We start from the raw sequence: 23848 nt of genomic DNA on the forward strand, positions 1-23848 counted from the left end.
ATGCCATTGCACGAATTGCATGGAACAATGCAACGAACTTAATAGCTCTTGAAGCATAGGGTAAAGCTTCAATGCAGCACCCTATTGTTGAGATTTCTTCAATGCAACACCCTATTGCTAAGATTTCTTCAATACCTAGTGTAGGTGAAGGTGAAGGGAATGAGCAACATGCCATTGCACGAATTGCATGGAACAATTCAACGAACTTAAGAGCTCTTGAAGCATAGGGTAAAACTTCAATGCAGCACCCTATTGCTGAGATTTCTTCAATACCTAGTGTAGGTGAAGGTGAAGGGAATGAGCAACATGCCATTGCACGAATTGCATGGAACAATTCAACGAACTTAACAGCTCTTGAAGCATAGGGTAAAGCTTCAATGCAGCACCCTATTGCTGAGATTTCTTCAAAAACAGTTTCACGAAGGACATAGATTGTGGATAGTTTGGTTTCAATAAGGGACATAGTTTGGTTGCTATGTATTTTGGTAGATGATTTAGTGCTACTGATATTAATGAAAATTATGAACAACTATTTCTAGAGTTAATATAATCTCGAAGAAATCTGAGAGGAATTTTCCATATAAAGAATTGAGGGAGTTACCACGTTGTCAAAGTGTTGTAAGATCTTAGCAAATATATTTTGAATTTACATAGCATTTTCTCAATAAGCTCTTTGCAGAATCAAACCCCTGCTAATTGTTTCCAGATTACTTCCTTTTCTTTTTAGGGTGGATGGAGGAATAAAATAAATTTTAGTTTAAAATGGGATGAAGCCATTCAATTCATCATCTCCCCACTCTCTTTTTCGAGCTGCAAATCCAATTCGTCTTCTTTTTTGGTATTTTAGATTTTGGGTAGGCCTTATAAATGATTTATTATCATTCACCTTGTTTTTTTTGTTGAGGGTTTTTTGTGATTGGTTGTGGGCATGTCATCTCCACTTTTTCCTCCTTTTTTTCTTCTTTCTATTTCAAGGTAGGGTTTTTTGTGATTAGTTGTGGGCAAGTGATCTCCACCTTTTCCTCCTCTTTTTTTCTTCTTTTTGGCTTGCCACTCGAGTGGTAACCTTATTAACGGTGGGTGAGCTTGGCAAAGCGAAAATAATTTCTAATCCATTTTTTGTGCCCTTCTCTAATTTCCACGTTCCCTCTTTCTCTCTTTCTATTTCAAGGCCCCCAGCAAGGAGAAGAGAGAAGAGAGAGAGAGGAGTCCTCTCTCTCTGTCTCTTCCAAGCTGCGCATATGATGCAGGCCTTATGAATGCTTTATGAGCATTCATCTTGTTTTCTTCTCTTTATTTCATGGGAGGCCATGTTAAGTTGGAAAAATAGTAGGTGAGCCAGGTATGGCTCTTGGAGAACTCACCAAAAAAACCACTACGTTTACATGCTAATCGTTGCAGCTCTCCAATCACAATTATTATTTCAAGTTGTCACTGGCAGATTTGGTGATGCCTGGCCGGCTTCAGAAATATAAGATCGCAAGTTGAAATATGAGCAACAAACTTCTTGCCTTTCCAGCTCTTGGATTCGGTGTTGCCTTCTGTTATTGACGCAAATCCCAATAATAGATACCCTTTCAATAAGTTCTCGACTCGTAGCCTTTCGACGGTGCTACTGAGGAGGAATCGTGTGCATTCGTCACGGTGGAGCAGTGTTGATAGGATCAGTCCGGCCCAACGTACCCACATGAAATTTGCTACTGTCCGAGTTGATTTGAAATCAAATGCGTGCATGCGTGATAGCCTGGTGGCAGCATGCTGAGCACCGACTATGGCAATGCTCCTGGTTACGCGCAATTCTTAAGAAATGCAGATTAGAATAAGTGATTTCCATATACAACACATTGAGAAAAGAAACTTGCCTAACGTAGGACTACACATAGTATCTAAGCATCCTAACGTTGTGACGCTTGCCTAAAAATAAGACTACAAATAGTCACTTGCCTAAAACAAATGGTAACTTTCCATTCTAGGCACCTTAGGAGGTGGGAAACTTCTCACCTTGAGATTTGCTCCCACCTTTATGCTCGGGGAATGGCTCATCCTAGGGCCTCTCGCTTTTTCGCTTCATTATAAAAAATGAACTGTCTTTCAACACACTCCAATTGTTAGAAAACTTTTCTCTAGCCTTTGCAATCGTTTTGTTCTCATGCAAATCCGATGGCGGTAAATTGGTCATCATTGAAATGTGCAACCAATTTGTTGGTAACTATGAATGGTAAAAAAAGACCAATGTAATTGTGATTATTTTCAATGGGTGTAAAGCTTATTTTCATGATGAGGTGGAAAGCTTACCAATTTTGCCAACCCCTCCATGTGGATGGCCCCATGTGTGCATTGAATAGGGTGCTTGCACATAGTCCATGCATATAAGTATATTATAAGGGGAAAGCAAGATGATGTGGCAAGCATCTTTGTGTAAAGCCTCCACTTGTCCTCCTAGATGCTTTGTGTGCATATTAAAATAGGAGAAGTGGCATGTATAATATACAGTAAGAGGGCTAGCTGGCCCCATGTGTGCATTAAATAGGGTGGTTTTGCATAGTCCATGCATATAGTATATATATTACATAGAATTTCTCATCGCTATAAGGGGGAAGCAGGATGAGGTGGCAAGCATCTTTTCGCAAACCCTCCACTTGTCCTCCTAGATGCCTTGCGGGCATATTAAAATAGGGGAAGGGTCTAAGGAACTCTTGGATTAGGGGATATGATCTTTATTTATGTGGAAAATGAGGCTATCTCACCCCATTGATATTAAGCAAAGATGCTCACATGGAAGATACCCTCACCACTGTGCATGTGGGATGCCGATTAATAAGGGAAGAATTGGTAATAACATGGAGGGCTCTTGCTTGAGGCGACACTTCTCACAGCCATATTGTCCCATAAGGCTCCATTAATAAGCCCCCCCAATTGAAGGAAATCAAAATTGCATTAATTAGTGGAAAAGGGAGGAGTGTAGCGATGAAAGGCAAGGGGAGGGTAATAGATGAGAGTGATAAATGAGAGAATCCCTATTTAGTAGGGAAGGAAGCCCATCCCCTCTTATATATGTGGGTCCAAATTCAAAACTTTTTACTCTTGCTTCTTTGACAACATCTTTGTGTAGCCTAGCGGCAAGACCTCATGAGTGTAAAATGGATGTATCGAGCTCAAGTCCTCCCATTGCATGAACTTTGAAGCTATTTGGCCTTAGCTTAATTGGGTATGCCACATACCTAAGAAATCAATCAAATATCTGAATTGAAAAATAAAGGCCTTTTCAATTACCTTTCTTCTTAGGTTAAGCCATATGTATGGAATAGTTTGTTAAGATGAAAGGCATTTAGAATAGATAGATGGAATGTATAGATAAGAAAACTAATGGACGAATTAGGTGAGAGCCATTATGCCTCTGTTGACATACTTTGGCCTCAATGCAACAATAAGCCTTCCATGTCTTTTCTACATAGAGCCTTCTCTCCTAATCGCCACCTTCTCTCTTCCCCCTCACTCCTTCCTCATGGTGTGTCTCTCTCTCCTCTTATATAATCTCCCATTGTTGAATGCTATCCCTCTCCTCTTTTACCCCTTCCCCTTATAAGAGCCTCACACATCCAAGTTTGAAGTCCAATCACAGTTGTGAGGCTCAGTTCCGTGCGTATACCAAAAGAAGAAAAATATTGCCCATAGAGTTCACCTGGGCTAAAGCAAGAAACATGAAATGCTGTAGCCTATTATGTACTAGTATTAATAATTCAGATGTCAATTCAAAATATCTCAAAGGTTATGATTTTGTCATATGTAAATATTGTTTGGCATGATCGAGACATGTCATGGATTTTGATCAGAGTTGTATAATGTACACTTGAAGGTGTAGGATCCAATTTGATGCATCTACCGTGGAAGGGCTTTGTGTGGATTAACAAGGCACTCTTGTAGGAGGTGAGTAAAGTCCCTTGTAGTCCAAGAGGGGCTTGATGAGGTGGACATGCTTGTAGGGGATAAGTGAAGGCTTTGGGGGTTAGCAATGGACTGGGAAAGTAGTGAAAAAATGACAAGCTTTCAAGAAGGCACTAGATGTGATAATCAAGGTGCTTGGAAGAATATTAATCATATTCCATGTCTATTTTGGACCTAGGTATTAGAATGCTTTGCATCCTATACCAAAGGGGGGAATGTGAATGACCAAAAAGGACCAACGTAATTGTGATTAATTCAATGGGTGTAATATAATGTGGCATGCATAGTAATGAATAAGTGGGATAGGGATTCTTGGTTGATGTGGAAGTCCTACTAGTGTGCCAATCCATCCATGTGGAGGGCCCTATGTGCACATTGAATAGGGTGCTTGTGCATAGTACATGCATATAGTATACTATAAGAGGAAAGTGGTATGAGGTGACAAGCACATTTTTGCAAACCCCCCACTTGTCCTCCTAGATGCTTTGTGTGCATATTAAAATAGGGAGGAGGTGAGTCATCCACTCGATTTTTTTCTTTGGATTAAAATGCCAAGTTTATTAGGGGGTGGTTAGCCGCAAAGAGACCATATACAAAAACCGGCTTACAAAAGGGAAGGCAGTGCTGCATGCAACCAAAATGACACCTCACCTGCCTATAGATAGGGACACTCTAGCCTAAAGGAGGCATCTACTAACCATTGGATCATCACCACTGATTACCCAACTTAGATCACACAAGTTATCCTTAAGACTTTAATCATGGTCCTTACCACTGATTACCCAACTTAGATCACACAAGTTATCTTTAATCATGGTCAAGATCATTGACCCCACTTGCAACTTCTATTGAAAGATAGACTTTTCCTAAATTCCTAGATGGCTACATCATCGCAACTTGCAAATATGGTCAGTAGGCCTCGAAAGGAGACAAAAAACTAGAACCATCTCTTGCCAGCACAACCAACTACTAAGAACCAAGACAGAACTTCTCCATTAGCTTGGCCTTACGAAGTGCTACTTCTACCCATCTCCACACTTCTATGGACAGGGGATAGGCCACATGAGATGGCACACAATTTCCATGGAATTCCCACTTAGGGGGCACATCGGACTAATCAAGATGTGTTTCATAGGTTTCCCTCGGACTGGAAGGCATTGGCGTAAGGTCTTCCATAGCAACAAGATGGCCTTACCGAGGACATACTTTTTCCATATTTTTTAAGCCATGTTTTCCACCACACAGAGCGCCTCCTCAGTGACCATTTTGATTCAATGTGGGAACCAATGATTGGCCATGCACCAGACAATGGTACACAATCCCAGTTGAGATGTTATCTAAATAAGCCTTGCCAAGGGTCCATTTGTTGAACCTCGAGCCCAAGATAACCACAAACTTTGAAGCCTAGGATTTTGGAATCTTGACATAGACTGTAGTCCCCCTCATTTAGATCATACTAAACACAAACATAGTCCAAGGGACCCAACCAACATTTCTAGCATTGCGAATGTCAGAGCACATTTCGATATTTTCTAATGCAAACTCCTAGCTCGTGATATATCATGTAGTGCAAAGGGATCTGCTCCACTTCTAAAGGCCAAGCTCCACTAGATGCATTTAGACAAGCTGGCATCACCTCTCTCTCCATTTCAACCTTTCCAAGTGAGCATGCTTGAGCAAAGTCTGCACACAACCACCAAACTTGCAACCAGATCAAAACCCACACAAAGGGGAAACTTGAACAGATGTTATCGTACCAATATTGGTTCCGACCAAGTTCCCACACCCTTGCCTTGCCCATTCTCACAAAGAACTTGACAATCTTAACCCAAGGTGAATTACACTCAAATAGGTGCGACAACCACTTACATACTAGAGAGATGTTCCTAGAATTCACATCTAGTAGCCCAAGAACTCCATGGAGCTTGGTGGGGCTTTTAGGGCCTCCCACAGAATGAAATGCATCTTATTCCTTCCACTGTCTTACGCCCATAGGAAATCCTATAGAAGCCACTCAATTTTGAGCTAGTCACCATTTTCTAAAGTTTTAGATAGATGTGCAACATAGGTCTTGGACGCCACAAGTATGTGCTCAATCATCAAAATCTTGGCATTCCATTCGAATTTCTTTCTCACTTCAAGAAGCTTAGCTAGACTACTATCTTCGTCTTCACTCAAGGAGACAATATCGGTCGCAAAGAGGGGAGAGACACTCCTTTGATGTCACGATCCTCAACTTCTTATTTCACCATATGCATGAGCAACACTTATCCAATGGCAAGTAGCAAGGTTGCTAGGGGACACCCTTGGTGGACTGGCCCTTCTAAGCTCAAACCTGCCAACTACCCTCCCATTGAGGGCAGGAAATTGCAAAGGCATGCTACCATGTTCATGAACCTATCCATGAGCCCAAATCCTTTGAGAGCTACGAGGTAACCAGGACCCCATTATCACCTTTGGGCCCCAAGTACGATTGAGATTACCTATAATGTCTACGTACATATGGAAATGAGTGCTTGTGATACTATAATTTAACGCCGACTAAGGAATATTTGGGACTCCCAAATCTTCATTTTTGTCATGGAAGACTTGCATATTGATGATATTAGCACTTTAGTATGTTTCCAGTGTTTGTCAAAGCAAATTGGACTCCATTGAGTGGCTTCAGTAGCACAACTCCAATCATATTCATCTTTTTGACTCTATAAGATCCTTGTCCTAGATATTTGAGTTTGCCCTTATGGACTTTAGCATTGTAGAGTAGAACTAGGTTCACTTCCTTGATATCTTTATCGTTGAGATTTATGTCAAACCATGCCTTTCTTCTTCATTTTTCTGCTATTAGGGCATGGTAGGTTACTAACGTCATCTCTGTATGCTTATCAATTCGAGGGTCTCATGATCTCCCAATCATTCTTACACTACTATGCATAGGCTTAGTATAACTAATTGTAGTGGTCCCACTCAGTCCATACACAAATTGAAAATGCATATACCTTTTATTGGCTTTGAGTGTGTTTCAATATGCCCTTAAGGCTGCATTTAGCTTTTTCGCCCAGCCAAATCACTTTGGTTCCACTATCTTTGTGAGGAAAATTGGATAGTATTTGGTTGGTCGACTTTGCTTATTCATTACGTTAGGGATAGTAGGCTATGTTTTTCTATGGATAACCATAAAGACATCAAAATTTCCATGATCACCTCATTGATGAAATGCAAGAACTTTGTTGTGCTTCTCGGATCTACTTTTTTTACTGCTTTAGTTTCATCCCACTTGGTGAAGTAATCCGTGGTCACAATGATGTAGTAGGCTTGTGTTCCATTTACCACCGTATTTATGGGTCCTACAAAATCAATCCCCCATTTTTCAAAGGGTTTCTATGCAATAATTGTTGTTGATAGGGGATCGACTGGGGATCGAAGTCTTTGTGTTGAGGTCTAATTTTTTGTTGGCATCCATCAGAGCTCTTTACATAGTCGTAGGCAGCTACCCAAAGTGTTGGCCACCAATGTATCCAACCAAGAGGATTTTCCTTGCTATTGGTTCATTAGCAAAGTGACCTCTTGCTATGCCTTCATGGGCTTCTCTAATGATTGCCATGATTTCCCAAGGCATAAAAAATCTTCTTAGTATTTGATCTCTACCCCTCTTGATTGTTGACCTACTATCAATTGGTAGGGGAAGCTTTTAGGATCAACTTTCTAGCATCCATTGGTCTCAATTCAAGGGGTGGTCTACTTGTCATTAAATACCCAATTATGTATGTGCACCAATCAAGGACAATGTTTCAAATATTGCTACATCTAGCAAGTCATCTTCTACTCCATTCTCCTATCATCAAGCATGACATGTGATGCAATGTAATGCTGAGCTCCTTTTCTCAACACTATTTTGAAGTTAAATTCTTGTAGGAGCAGAATCCACCTAGTTACCCAATCGGTGGTACATTGTTGATTACCAAGATACAATCAGGCTTGATTATCATTGTAAAATACAAAGTCAATGGCCAATAGAAAGTATATTTGGAAGTGTTGCTGTATTTTCTACTTTGATAGATTACACTCCCTACCATATAGTTGGAACCATCAATATACACATGGAATTCAATGTCCCAATTTGGAGCCACTAGTACAGGAGCTATGATCAATCTCCACTTGGAGGGTTTCAAATAATTGCTTACATACTTTTATCTAGATGAATTTCACTAGTAGCTTGTATAGCGATCATGCAATCATGGCATACTTGAGGATGAATCTTCTATAGTATCTTGCCTAGCCCATGAATATTTGGATGCCCTTAGCATTTTGTGGAGGAGGGAGTTCCATGACGATCTTAATTTTATCCATGTCGGTAGCAATCCCATGTCTAGAGACTATGTGTCCCAAGATTAGTTGGTGTTTTCATACCAATAATTTGCATTTTAGAGGGTTTAAGGAGATGCCATACTCTCTACATTTTTTAATTACATCTTCAAGATATTTTAAGTGATCCTTTTACCTAAATGTATGATGAATTATCCAAGAATGCTTCTAAATATTTGTTGAAGAATGCTTTAAAGGCAATGTTGTGATCCTATCTATGCCCCAATCATGGAGGATTGAAGCCTCTCTAAGCCATGGTCATCCCAACAATATTTGGTATGCTGTGGAGCCTTTGGGAAGATCTAGGATGGTGGATTGTATGGTGAACCTAACTCTAGCAATTTTTCTTAGCACAGATAATCAATAATTCTTGGTAGCTTCATTTTAGTGTGGTTGGCTAAGTGTATGTTTAATGTCACATTTCTCATTGGTGGTATCCCCGTCCCTATCACCGAATTTGACTTAGATATCTTTATCTTTGATTCAATCCACCCCTTGAAGTCCTCCCACATTGTAGGGAAGTTTCTCAATATGGTTCCAATCGGGATTATGATGGGGCAACTAATTAAGCTAGCTAGTGCAGTGCCTTTCAATTAAGAATGAGGTGCATGTAGATCTATTAACCTTTAGTTGGTGATGGGTTCAATTATTGTGTCTACACTTGGTTGAGTTGGTACCCTAGCAATTGCTTCTACTATCTTGGCTCCCTTGCATTTCTCCTATTCTATCTTACCCAGAACTGATGCTGAGCTTTCTCAATTTCTAGAAGCATTGTGGTAGAATTATTTTGTGTCTTGAGTAGCACTAGGGGCAGATGTTCTTGGTGTTGTTTTGCTTTTGCCTAGTAATGGCAAGGCTTGTTTTGCTCATGGAATCTTTGCCTTTTGAGTGGAAGTTTTTGCCATGTTGCTTCTTTCTGTTTTTTGGTTGTCATCACAAATACTAGCTGGGATACCACACTTTGTGTTGCCATACTTTGATTTTAAATGCCAATGACCCCAAGGAGGTACATTTGGCTCTGCTTCATTGGCTTGTTGAGGCTTTTCTCTGAGTGGGAAATCCATACATGCATGCCCAACTCCACATTATCTGCACATAGTTTGAAATATGTTTGGGCCATGTGAGCAATCTGCTATTTGATGGTTTTCCACACAATTAAAGCACTTGATGGGTGCCCAATAGGTGCTCTGTCTCACTTGACTTGCATACACATGGATGAGTCCTTGTTCACCTTCCATGTAGTAAATGGGGCGCTCTAGTTTATATTCATATTGTGGCTCTAGTTATTCAAGCTGGAGTTATTGAACTAGGACAACTATTGAAGCTATATTGGGAGCTCTAGGGGATTGTGTATAGATGGAAGAAAGAATCCAAGACAATCCTCATGAACGTCGTTCTTCTATTATGGGGGAGAGAGCAACATTACATCATGCCATCAAGATTACATTCATTCAATCCTTTGTAACATGATGATGCTACATGGTATGATGCATGACAATGGTACATGATAGATGTACAAGTAAATTTTAAGACTTGTAGAAGGACTTTAATTCCATTCACACACATGCTTCCAAGAAGCCATGTCATCCAATTATATACCCTTCTATACCATATCCATGATCTATACATCAACAATTTCCCCCTCAAGCTCAGCATGAGCTTGTACATCACATAGAACCAAAGCATCTCTAAAAAGACAAAAATTATATTTACCCAAAGACTTGGTAAAGATATTTATGACTTGGGCATCTGTCCTCGCATATCTCAAGTCAATTTCACCACTTATCACTTTCTCCCTGATAGAGCGATAGTGGACTTCTATATGTTTTGTCCTTGCTAGACAAAGCAATCGTGGGTTGTGTTTTGCTGCTCCCACTAATCACACTACTCCCAAGAGAGAATGCATACCCACTAGTTGACATCCTATCATCAATGTAGCTAATCGACCTATGCATCCTCTACTCTCGTCGAATGCAATATATTGGTCTGTCGTAATAGAATTAAAATTCAATACCATGGTTCTTCTAATTTTGTCCTCATATATCTGACTTGGTCTGTCGTAATTCTGATCTTTGCTTTCATTTCTGTATTCCAGTTGCTGTTCTGCATCCACAAGATTGTTCGGTGTTGTTTTTACTATACACGTTGCGTAATTAGTTGGAATCATAGTTTGTTAGTGTTTTTGCTTGGATTTCTTTTGTTTCAAATATTTTTACTTATATTTTTGTAAATTTTTTGGCTAATTTTTGACAATAGAAGGTGTTGTAGGGGTGCCTACGCTTTCAACATCTTCTTTTATGGGGAAAAGCGCATCCCTTGCAACCCCCAAGTCAACTCCATCCATCTTTGCATCTCCAAGCAAGCCCCTGATAATGGCTAAAAAAAAAATATTCACAAAAAATCTAAATGAAATTGAGGCGCGCTTAGTATCAATAAGAATACCATTTGCACAGATTCGAGAACTATCATATGAAGGTCAATATGGATTGCATGGTAGTGTTGTCAATGTTTTTACCAACATCGATAGAGCACAAAGTGTATTACCTAGATTCTTAAGCCGTTCAAACACAATTGATGTAGCTCTCAAAAGAAAACTTTCCTTCAAACATAATTATACGAGCGGAGTCGTGCATCCAACTTATAACATGCTTGCATTGAAGGAATTACTTTCAAGTCCTTTATATCAAGAAAACAATGTTTGTATAAATGATCTTTGGGAGAAACATGTTCATTCAAAGTACTCAAGAGACAAATTAAAAAAATAGACGAACATTGAATTGATGATACAATTGAGGAACCACTTCTTACAGATACTTTAGTTCACGAAATCTACACAAGTCAACAAGTCGTAGACTTTGAAGGACAAACAATTGAAATCGCACCTTCAGAAGGATTCTCACCATTAAGCATTTTTAAAGATAAATTTTGTGAGGAACTATCATTTCCCAAGCTCTTCTTTGGAAACAAACATGCTTATAACATTCCAAAACATATTTCGTACCAAGATATCGCAAGGTGGGAATTAATGAATGTCGATCATCGCTTTACTTTGTGTGTAGAAAACCTCTTCTTCAAAACAATGAAAATCCGAGTCAAACAAGTTTAATCATCGTCTTGGGTTCAAATGCGAAAAGCATAGACAAGAGGAATAGCACTACAAGCAAAGGATGCCCTCTTAGATACTAACATTGAGAAAAGATTCCAATCAAACATAGGATATCGTGACTTCTCACACCTATGAACATCGGCAGACTACAAACACAATCTTAAAAAAAAACCTTTTCTCAATGTTAAGGCAACTAGGCCCCCCAACCTTCTTCATGACACTATCAGAGCAGCTGAAAAATTATGGAAACCATTAATCAAAGCCGTCCTTAAGCTAAGTGAAAATTCAACACTAGATATACAAGCAAAAATATGATGCTTCGATCAGATCCCATCACAACAACTCAATACTATGTTCACAAATTCCAAGCATTGAAACATCTTATAAGAAAGGATGAAAACATTTTAGGAAAGTTAAACGACTTCTACTTTGTAATAGAATTCCAAAATAGAGGGAGTCAACATGACCATGGGCTTCTGTGGATTGAGAATGCACCTTCCTTTGGAATATCTTCCAATCGTGACAGTTGACAAATGCATATCAACAAACATATCTCTTTTCCCATGTGACCAAAAAGACATCCAAGTACACAAACATCGTAAGACATGCTTCAAAAAAAAGAATAAATGTCGATTTAGTTATCCTAGGCCAGCAATGTCTTCTACTAAAGTTTTGCTTCCATTACAACATGAGTGGCAGAAGAGGAGTACATTCTTGTTCTGTAATCTTCTATTTCATAGCCAACTATATTCTTGAAAAGAGAACCAAAGCCATCTACACTAATAACTTTAATCCTAATCTTTCAAGACTATGGGGTGCCAACACTAACATCCAATTCATAGTTAATCCTCATGGTGCAGCAGCTTATTGTACATCTTACATGACAAAAGTAGACAAAGAAGCAACTCTTGCAGTTAAGCAAGCTCTATCACAATGCATAGACTCTAACTCCCCACCTAATGGACGAATAAGAAGAGTAGGCAATGCAATCTTAAATACTCAACATATAAGTTCACAACAAATAGTATATCTGGCACTATCATTGCCACTATCAACATTATCAAGAGAATTTCAATATATTAACACAAATACACCTGAAAGAAGAACATTATTGCTCAAGCGAGAACAATTCCAAAAATTAGAAACTGAAAGCACAAATATTTTCTTCGATGACATTATTGCAAAATACTTGAAATGCCCTACACATTTGCAAGTCCTTTGCTTAGCTTCTTACGTTAGCAGAATTACAATATTTCATCAAATTACAAAACAAAAAAAAGGAAAAAGGAAAAAATCATTAGATTCAACAACTACAACCAAATAAAAAACCCTGAAGATTACTATAGAGAACTATGTCTTTTATATCTCCCATACCATCACATAGAGCCAACTATTGACAACATAAATTCGACATGGCATGATATGTATCACGACAACAAAGATATTATAGATCCTCAGAAAGAACAATTCAACAAACTCATGCCAAGAAATCCATCAAATTCTACAAGTACAACTATAACATCATCAAATAATCTACAAACAAGTAGAAATATTGCAACTTATGATATTGGAATGGACATGCCCAACCCTCCAAAGTCAAATCAATTATTCAAAAACAATTTCTTTACATACAAAATACAATCCAATGATGACTATTACTTAAACTTCAGAAAGCTCAACAACACTGAACAACGACTTATTGTTGAAGACATAATGCTAAAGAAAAGACACTACCCAAACAAATCATTTCACTTGTTTCTAAAAGGAAATGCAGGAACCGGGAAAACTTACACTCTACTAGCTATTGTCCAAGCCTTGCTTCGCAACTATTCACACAAACAAACACATAATGTAGAAAATCCAAAAATTCTACTTTTGGCGTACATAGGTAAAGCTGCCTTTAACATTGGTGGAACAACTAGCACTACATCTTCCGCTGATGGCATCTCACTACATAAGCCTATCAACCAAAAAATTGCAAAAACTATCACAATTCTATCAAGATCTTGAGCTTGTTGCCTTCGACGAGGTTTCATTGATTGGCCATAGTACATTGGTTATAGCTGACCTTCATTTAAGAGAAATCAAACACAACCATAATCGACCATTTGGAGGACTTGATGTTTTATTATGTGGTGACTTATGCCAAGCTAGCCCCACTAAAGACGCATGGATCTTCAATGATCAATCAACACAAACATCTATGCAAACTTCATTATGGAAAGACAATGTTTTACAATATGAACTAACAATAGCTATATGTCCAAAACAACATGCAATTTTTGGAAATATTAAATAGAATACGAATAGGTAAGCACACACTACAAGACATCGTCTACCTTAACACTAACTATTTAGGACAACCATTATTGAAACAAAGCATTCCACACTTCTTCTATACCAACGCTTCCAAAGATATTCACAACCAAGAAGTGTTTCATTTGGTACAACAAAATCCTCATATTTTAGAAGCTAGAGACAAGAGGCACAAGACATGCAACAAGACTATAACAATCCCTTTGAACCCCAACCAAACAGTGGGGCTACACAAAATTCTTCATTTGAAACCTGGAATGATAGTAGAGATATGTTCAGGAAATCTTGACATTATAGATGGATTGGTGAATGGAGCACATGGAATATTCAAAGACTAAAAAATAACAAATGAGCGACAACATGTTTGGATACTTTTCAACAACCCAAACATAGGAAAGCAAGCTCGCATCAAAAACTCATCTCTTTACAACATTGGCATTCCCAAAATGTGGACGCCAATACAACCGATCACAAAAGAGCTCCAAGTAGGGAAAAACAACTTAAACTCTATTTCACGACAATAATTTCCAATACAAGCAGCAGCTGCTAGAACAATCCACCATTCACAGGGACTAACAATGGAATGCCTAGCTTTTGACCCTTTTGATCCATCCCTCATTAAATCACATGGTCTAACATACACAGCACTATCACATATACGAAACCCAAAAAACCTTTACCTCATCAAACCAATAGAACCTAAGTACATCAAGGTGGATACAAATGTCTTAAAAGAAATGGAACGCCTCAAATTCGATAGAAAATGGATTCTCTAACAAATGAACTTCTCATTAGTCCACAATAGTAACATCAACTTGCAATCACTCAACACACGTGCATTCTACTCCCATTCCTTAGACATTCTTTATGACAAAAGTCTCCAAGCAACCACAATTTTATGCCTTCAAGAAATTCATCTTGATACATCAACACATAGTAACATTGCCTGGATTTACATGCTTGCAAAAAACAAGTGGGGTAGGTATAGCAACATGTTACCAAAACCACATCCAATTGCTTGAGCAACATTACATTGAAGAGAAGGCATCACAATATTTACTCACTACTTTCAAAACAAAAATGCTAGCATCTATTGCCATCATAAATGTATACAACTCACCATTGTCAACTGTTATAACACTACTAGCATCACTTGAAAAACTACTTCAAAACATAAGAAGAGATACACCAACAACAATCATAGGAGATTTCAACATTAACTTAAATCAAGCAAACAACAATAAGACCAAACTAGAAAGTTTCATGGAAAATAAAAACTTTACACAATTGATTCTTCAACCAACAACAGTTCTTCATGGTTCAACTATAGACCACATTTGGACAAATACACCGGACAAGCACAATCTAAACAGTTCAAAACACACCGGACAAGCACAGTCTAAATGGTTCAATCTATATTTATCGGTCAGACCACTTGTTCCTTTACACAAACATTGATTTACCTTGCCAAAAAAATTAAAAGTACTTCATATTCAAATCAATCATTCATACAACCAAACATACACTTTTTTTGTTGCAAAACTCTAATACAATACTACTTTCCAATGAATTGAAGGTAGGCCTATTGAATGTAATTCACCTTGTTCATATTCTTTGGTGCAGCGGTAGACAAGGTGAACGAACTTGCTTCAAGTTGGAGGGGCAATGTAATTTTCTGAAGCAATTTCTGAGATTTGAGAATCTGGGGTAATTTCTCTTCGCTTCCTACGAGTGGTAGCCTGCATGAATTATAGGATGTTGGTCCACTCTGAGAATATCGTGGCTGCATCGATGCCCTCGCCAATGGAGTCTGGATTGTGAATCTGTCTCCAAACTCTAGCGTGGATACTAATAAAAACCGCCTTCAAAGTTCATTCCGCATTGTTGTCAGAAAATTCAAAGATAGTCGGCGACGGAGAGATGCTGTAGTAGCGTTGACGAAAAGCGTAGATACTATTAACTTAGACAATAATTGGCGACGGAGAGATGCTGTGAAAGCATTGATGATTGAGATTCTGAATTTGAGAAGCATTGATGATTAGCGTGTAGTTTTTTGATAAGAGGACCCAAACTCCGAGACGCCAACTACCTCGGTCCTGGACTCCTGGTAAGTCCACTGTTACTGTCCTGGACTCTTGAGTCTCCGGGACTCGGATCTACGCTCACCCCGACTTCCGAGTGGACTGTCCGTCACTCGAGATAGATTTTAGACTTGATCCCCACTGCCAAGTCGGGGAAGCGCGATTGCATGCCCAGCCTCCAGGTCGGCAGACTCCAAGTACAATCGTTTCGCTGAGTCCTGACTCCTGAGGAATCCGTTTCTGTATTGGGCAATTCGCTGCAAACACGATATTCGAGTACTCGGGAGTCGGGAGAGGTGATGCGGTTTGTCCTGGACTCCTGGAGCTTCTCCGTGACTGCAAGGTTCGGAACCTTCGCATGTCTTGGAACTAATAATTTGCAATTTGCAAACTTGCAAAGCAACAACTCCAATACTCTCATTGAGAGCTCTCCTCGAATGCCTCATCCAGTCATCACCTCATGTGAGTTCACTCTTCAGTGAGATGCTGAGCCAGCATTGCTTGTGAGTAATGATGCAGGTCGTTTCAGCCAACGGGAAAGAACCGATGTCCGTGGACCAATCTCACACTTCGGGCATTGGAATGCTTAGAGGGCATTCCCACGTGGGCGTCAGTGCCAGGAATGCCCGTAATGGGCGGATATGCTCCAAGAATGCAACGTTCCCACCATCAATGCCATGCCAAATTCAAGTGTTAATCTGCTCTGCTGGAGACGGAAATTGTGACTCTCCAGCTGGGCATTTCGGCGCCCATTGGTTGGCAACTTGTTACATTTGGTCCCCTTGCATTAACAACGATGGGAGTCTGGAGAAGGTTGGTTGACTGGTTGGGAGAAGGAGGATTGCAGGTTGCCTCTGTCAGAGGCTGGAGATGTGGTGCCAGTGGAGACATGTAGGAACATGGCGAGCAAAAATGCCCCCTGGCATTGAGATGTCCATCAAGCGGGTATTCCCTGGCGCTGACACCATCGCGGGAATGCCCTCTTAGCTAGCAAGGCCTCAAAACGGAGTTGCTCTGTTAGCATCTATCTATATACTTTCTAATAGGCAAGGGTGGCTCGCACAGGCTCGGGGCAAGCTCAGGGAGCTTCGGAGTGCTCCGGGAGATTTCCGTGATTATGTACCGTTACATTAGGGTGGGACGAGAGGACAGCCGTTCAATCAGGGTCAGTGATGTGCAGTCTGCTCAAGGACTACGGAGTCAGATTGTAGACCAGACACTAGATGGCAACGGGAGGTAGCCACCGCAGAGATGGTAGAGTTAGGTAGACCCTACTGTGGCTACTGGCAGCCTGGCAGACTCACAGTACGGGTCCCGAGATGGTGGCCCGCATGTGGCGAGCTCCTTAACACTCCCCACTAATTGGATTGATGAGACTCGACAGGTGGCAGATTGACACATGGCATCAGGGCGCAATGGGTGCACAGAGAGAGAGAGAGAGAGAGAGAGAGAGAGAGAGAGAGAGAGAGAGGGGGGGGGGGAGTAGAGAGAGAGAGAGAGGGGGGGGAGTGGGGGACGTGAGAGAGAGAGAGAGAGAGGGGGGGGGACATGAGAGAGAGAGAGAGAGAGAGAGAGAGAGGGGGGGAGGGGGAAAGAGAGAGGGAGGAGAGAGACAGAGAGAGGTAGGAGAGAGAGAGAAAGAGTTACAGAGAGAGAGAGAGAGAGAGAGAGAGAGAGAGAGAGAGAGAGCAAAGAGCTAGAGGAGAGGGGGAGAGAGAGAGCGCAAAGAGCTAGAGGAGAGAGAGAGAGAGAGAGAGAGAGAGAGAGAGGGGGGGGGGGCGGGAGAGACAGAGAGAGGTAGAGAGGGAGGGGAGAGACAGAGAGAGGCAGGAGGGAGGGAGGGAGGGAGGGAGGGAGAGAGAGAGAGAGAGAGAGAGAGAGAGGGGGGGGGGAGGGGGGAAGAGAGAGAGAGAGAGAGAGAGAGAGAGAGAGAGAGAGAGAGAATATGTATATATATATATATATTAGATACATAAAATTCTATATAAATATAAATAAATGTATGGATATAGTATAATATATATCTAAACACCATATTAGAGAATTTGGGAAAATCCTGATAATTTGGGAATTTTGGAGGGGTTGTAATTATGCAACATTCAATGTTTTTCATTGATTTTTCCCATAGATTTGGCAGTCCATCCAAATCTCACAAATGTGCATGGTTTGCATCAACATAAATAAAATGTCAAATGTTGAGGTTTCGACCAATGCATGGTAGTTTTTGAGGGGTTGCAATTACAATGCATTGAGTGCACTCCATTGACTTTCTCACTGGATTTGGCCGTGTATATGAAACTCACAGTTTGGAGTGTGAATGTTTTGCATTAGCCGAGAAAAAAACATCATATGTTTGAGTTCAACGAAGCATTTTTTGTCTCTTCTCGAAAAAAGGTGGTGTTCAAAAACACCATTTTAGTTTAGTTGGAGAAAAAGTAAGAATGCAACACTAGTCCTTGATATTTTGTCAAGTGTGCAGAACTTGCAACCACAAAGCAATGGTCTGCAAAAAAAAAGATAAAGAAAAAAGATCAATATCATACCTTCCAAATATTTGTGAGTATTCAATTAAATTATTGTTGTGCAAGGAAAAAAAAGTCATGCTTTTCAAGTACCTTCACTCCATTGTGGAGTCAGCATCAGAGTTGGAATCTGTACTATGAGACAAACTAGATAATGCTCGCTTGCATGCAATGGTTGGTATCTTCACCTTGATGGGGAGGTTGCTGCTCTTTGAGGAAACCTTCTTTGAGAGGTTACCTTTTGGAACCCATGACCATACAATAGCATCAACAGATTCCCAACGTGGAGGATCACCTTTATTGCACATCCAAATCTTGTTCCAACAATCTGCATACACCTCCTCAATTTGTGCATTGCATCTTTTGCATATAGGTGCCTAATATTGTATGAAAACCTTCTTGAAATGTTTAGATTTATTATCCTTTTGTACATCAGTTTGAGCAATGCCTAGCCAAATTGGGTAAATTTTTTCTGCTGGTTGGACCAAAATGAAGTGTCCTTTTTGTACATCAACCATTGGATCAAATGATTGTTTTGGCTTTTTCCTTTGAGGTCCACAGTAGTGATCATTCAACTCTTCAATTCCTTGAAACTCATCGTTTTCATTATCAACTACTTGCACACAATCAATATGTTGCGTCTTTGGCCAAAATCTCTCGTACATGCCCTCTACACTTTGTTTGGTTTATGAAGCTTATCAATCATGTTCTTCCAGTACTTCACTACTGGCTTGTAAAACTTTGTGAAAGATGCTTCTGGACCTTGCAGGTGCACCTATTTTTCCCAAAAGTGTACATACTCCTTAATACCAACTATCACATGTGAGTGATCCTTCACATACTCGAACATGGGTACAGAAGGTGGCTCTCCACTTGGTAGCATTGGATGACCATCCGGATGTCTCTTCCACAACTCAATGCCACCTTCACTTGGTTGCCAATCTAATGATCATGGATGCACTTTATATTGCATGATAGGAACTTCATTTCGCATAAAGAACCGAAATTGAGGAGAGGCTTTGAGTGTCCCACTAAAGCATCTTGCCCATCGCATAGGCATCCATCAACATAGCTCTTGAAATCAGGGACTTCTGTTACCAAAAATGGCATTGGAAAAGATTCCTACATTGTCTAAAAGTATCCATGAGATGTGCAAATGTCAATGTTTGGCTAGTTCTTAACCTCTCTGAAAACCTGCTGAACATTGCATCAATATCCTCGTGTGTATGCCCAACCATCAAGAATCCCAATTGAATTGACTTGAAAATCCCTCGAGCAACAAGTAATGATAGGTATGCAAACAAGTACCTATTCTTGTTTTCAGAACCACAATTATCCAACTGCAACAATAGGTGTTCGGGTAGTTTCTTATAAGGATTTTCTTGATGGGAACTTCCAAGTCCAAGGTCTTTGAATGTTCCACCCACTGCTCCAAGATGAAGTTGTTGCTTGTCATTAGAAACATAGTGAGAATCCAGTGCTTCTCTTGAGGTTAGTGTGTTTAGTAGAGCGTTATCAGACCTTGGCATCCCATCATGTACCAAATCTCCAAGTGCATGGTTATCAACTCTGTCAAGATTTCTCAAACACAAAGCCAATGAACCGATTGTGAAGTTAGGATCCGAGGGCCACAAGGATAAAGAAAAGTGACCATAATGTCCTTGACCATGTCCATGTGTTATCATGCCAGCCAAAGCCACTGGGAGCTGAAAGGATTTGTCTGTGTCCTTTGAATGATTGCGTAATCTAGGGATGGCTGTCTTCTTTTGGTCCATTTTATCATGGATAATGCACAAGTATGTCTGAGGATACATTTCAGAAAATCTGCGCCAAGTGTAGTACACATTTCTACAAATTTTTTGTTGTAACATGTGCTTTCTTCTATCTTCCATCAACTTATTACGTTCATTTTGGCATTCTGTCGTTGCAAGCTGAGCCTTGATTGCACTACATAAACCACACTCAGAGAATTCACTTGTTTTTGACAAAGTTACATGCTTGAATTCAGAGTTCCATATATGGTTGAATATGGAAGTTGACATCTCCTTACAACCCAAACTATGCTTTAACCGCATGTTAACCTCATAGAGAATATGAACCTGCTTGTATACATCCAGTATCACCAACTGTGTTTCCCTTGATCCATCCTGAAGTGTTCTACTTTTGTGTGGCATATGCTCAGAATTGTTATCCACAAAATCTTGGATTATGGATCTACCCAGTTTTGTGTGGTCCCAACCTCTCCGCATGATTCCTTTATTACCATGCATGCACCTTCGTATACCAATTTCAAATTGCTCCCTGTATTGATAAAATGTTGTTTTTGGAATACCATGCATTTCATACCATGCTCTACAACAAACTTGAATACCATTCAATGAAAAGACATATTTGAACTGCCCATTGTCATCTTTTCGACAAGCAACCCCAAGAGTGTCATATACATAATTGGTGCGAGCCTCCAAACTTTGGCCCCAATACTCTATGCGTAATTTGGATATCATTTGATGATCGGCAAATTAACAAAAATTTTGTGATACCAGCAATGGTGGAGATTATGGTTATTGTGTTGCAATAGCTTCTCCAATGGAAGGAGCTGAGAAGTAGCTTTCGGACTAAAGAACGGACAATTCCACAACATGAGACCTAGAATTTAATATGCCGTTAGGTAACAGGCTTTCTCTCCTAGTGGTAAATCGTTGCGAAGATAGACTCACGGTTGGAACTCGAAACCCCTTATCTTCTGAGCCTTGGGAGAGAGGTATTGGCTGCATAGAGCAGCAACGACAGAAAGAGAGCACTCGAAGCAACGGGCGCTACAAGGAGGGGCACAGCAGTCTGAGGGAGTTTCTGCAGCAGCAGTCGAAGGGAGGGAGGGGCACAGCAGTCTGAGGGAGTTTCTGCAGTAGCAGTCGAAGAAAGCGGTGCAGCAGTCGAAGGGAGGGAGGGGCATAGCAGTCGGGGAGAAGGCGACGATGGAAGGCACGAGGAGGAGGCCGTGGCACTTTGACGATGGGCGAGGAAGAGGGTGGGAGGGAGAAGAGGATGAGAGGGAAAAGGAAGGGGTGGGGGGGAAGGAGGAATCCCCCAAAAAGCATGTAGAGCAAAAAAAAAAAAGGACCTCTTTCTAATCCAACTATTGAGTGTGGAACCTATGGAATGTTTAATTGGTAATGGAAGTTTAAAATCTACATAGTTAAGTGCACATTGTTAGGATAAATCTGGGATGGGAAACCTCCCGGGACCTCTCATTTTGACATAGTTTTGAACTTTTTTGCTTGCAATTAGCTAACCAAGGGTGGAGGAGTGTTTTCCAAGAACTACCCCATCTAAGACATTGTCCTAAGGCTCTCAAACCACCCTAGTTACACATTTGAGATCTAGGAAGGGAGAGAAAAAGGTGAGCCTAGCACTTGATCCCCCATGAAGATGAGTTCAATTCCTTCTCATAGTTTTACTTTTTATGCTTAGTTTAAAAGGTTTGTTTAGCTTTGCCTTTTAAAGTTTTGGTTTTTTAATAGTTTTAGATTTTTAGGTTTGCTTTTAAAGTAAAAGTATGATTTTAAAGTGTAATAGCATGAATCATGAAAAGCATGTACGATGTTTTTGAAAGTAGGATCTCTAGATACTAATTTCAAAATTTGAAACTTGAAACTCGAAATTTGAATTTTCAAATTTCAAGTTTGAATTTTAAATTTTGAAAATTGAATTTTGAATTTTGAACTTTAAATTTTAAATTTTAAAGTCTAAATTTTCAATTTTTAAATTTAACGTTTGAATGTTTGAAGATTTGGCCATGTGGCCAAATCTTCCTACTGATTTGAAAGAAGCTAGCAACATTTGGCAGCATGGCAAAATTTTTCCAAACCCTGGTGCTTTGAAAGATTTGGCCACATAGCCAAATCTCCCAGAACCTGGTGATTTGAAAGAAGAATGCAAGATTTGGTTGCACAGTCAAAACTCCCCATACCCTAGTGCTTTGAAAGAAGCCTACAAGGTTTGGCCACATGACCAAATCTCCCCAAGTTTGAAAGAACACCACAACCAAATCTTCTCAGTGCTTTGAAAGAAGTCACCAAGTCTCGAAGGATTTGGCCGTGCATCCAAATCTTGCTAGCTTCTTTGAAAGCACCAAGGTCTGAGTAGATTTGGCTGTGTGGCCAAATCTTATTGCTTCTTTCAAAGCATTAGTGTCTTAGGAGATTTGGCCATGTGGCCAACTCTTGTTGGCTCCTTTCAAAGCACCAGGGTATGGGGAGATTTGACCATGTGGCCAAATCTTGTGGGCTTCTTTGAAAGCACCAAGGTATGTGGAGATTTGGCTTCTTTCAAAGCACCAAGGTCTAAGTAGATTTGGTTGTGTGGATAAATCTTGATGGTTTCTTGAAAGCACCAGCGTCTCGAGAGATTTGGTTGTGTAGAAAAATCTTGCTATCTCCCTTTCAAAGCACCATGGTCTGTGAAGATTTGGCCATGTAGCCAGATTTTGCTAGCTAAAATTCAAAGCACCAAGGTTTAGGAAGATTTGGTCGTGTAGTGAAATCTTGTAAAGAATTTTCATCCTAAGTCACACCATCAGATATCAATATTGAACCATAACAAACGTTATGTATGAAGGTGCCACATTGAAAGTGGGGGTTAAAGTCAACTTGCTTGTCAGTGAAAAGATTGTTGCCATTGGGACAATATTCCTTCTCTACATCACATGATGACATGTGCCAAGGTGTGCCCTTGGGAGAAAACAATGTATCAGTGGCGATCGATATTTGTATGGATGAAAGTGCACTTCTTCCATTTCCTACAATGGATGCATTCTTAGTCTATGAGGCTTTGGGTAGTGTTGTTCATTGGAAAGCACGATCAATGAGTTGTGTGGACAATGTCAATGGAGCTATTGTACCAATGAATGATATAACATCAGATACCATTGATGTTGAACCTCTATGTGAATATGATGAGTTTTCCTTCCATCGCTGGTATCTCTACTTCCACGCGCGGATCTTGGCCACCCTACTAGGGGATGAAACTTTTTCTCTGAGTTTCTGGAACTATGACCATCCGAACAGAAGCACAATCCCCTGGCTTTTCTCAGAAGCACAATCCCGTGCCTGCTTGAAATCCAAAGAGCACAAGCTCACGAACAACAATGGCTACTCAATCATCCAAGTAAGAAAACGAAAAAACAGAAAGTGTACGTGATTCTTGCATGTTCTCCATCTTTTCCATTTCGAAACACCATGATTTGAAAGCAAGAGTTGTAAAAGTACAAATCTCGAAGTGTGATTTGAAAGTAGGGTCTTTAGTATATGTTTTGACTTTCAGATCTTGAAATTTGAAATTTGAATTTTGTATCTAAGATTCAAAATTTCAATTTTGAATTTTAAATTTTGAATCTAAGATTTTGAATTTTGAATTTTTAGATTTGAAATTTGAATCTTAAGATTTGAATTTAAATGGGGAGATTTGGCCGCATGGCCAAATCTTCCTAGCTTCTTTCAAAACATTCAAGATTTGGC

The sequence above is a fragment of the Dipteris shenzhenensis genome, chromosome 1, assembly GCF_047967505.1.
Source record: "Dipteris shenzhenensis isolate YYH24624 ecotype China chromosome 1, Dip_SZ_1.0, whole genome shotgun sequence".
In the NCBI taxonomy this organism is placed as follows: domain Eukaryota; kingdom Viridiplantae; phylum Streptophyta; class Polypodiopsida; order Gleicheniales; family Dipteridaceae; genus Dipteris; species Dipteris shenzhenensis.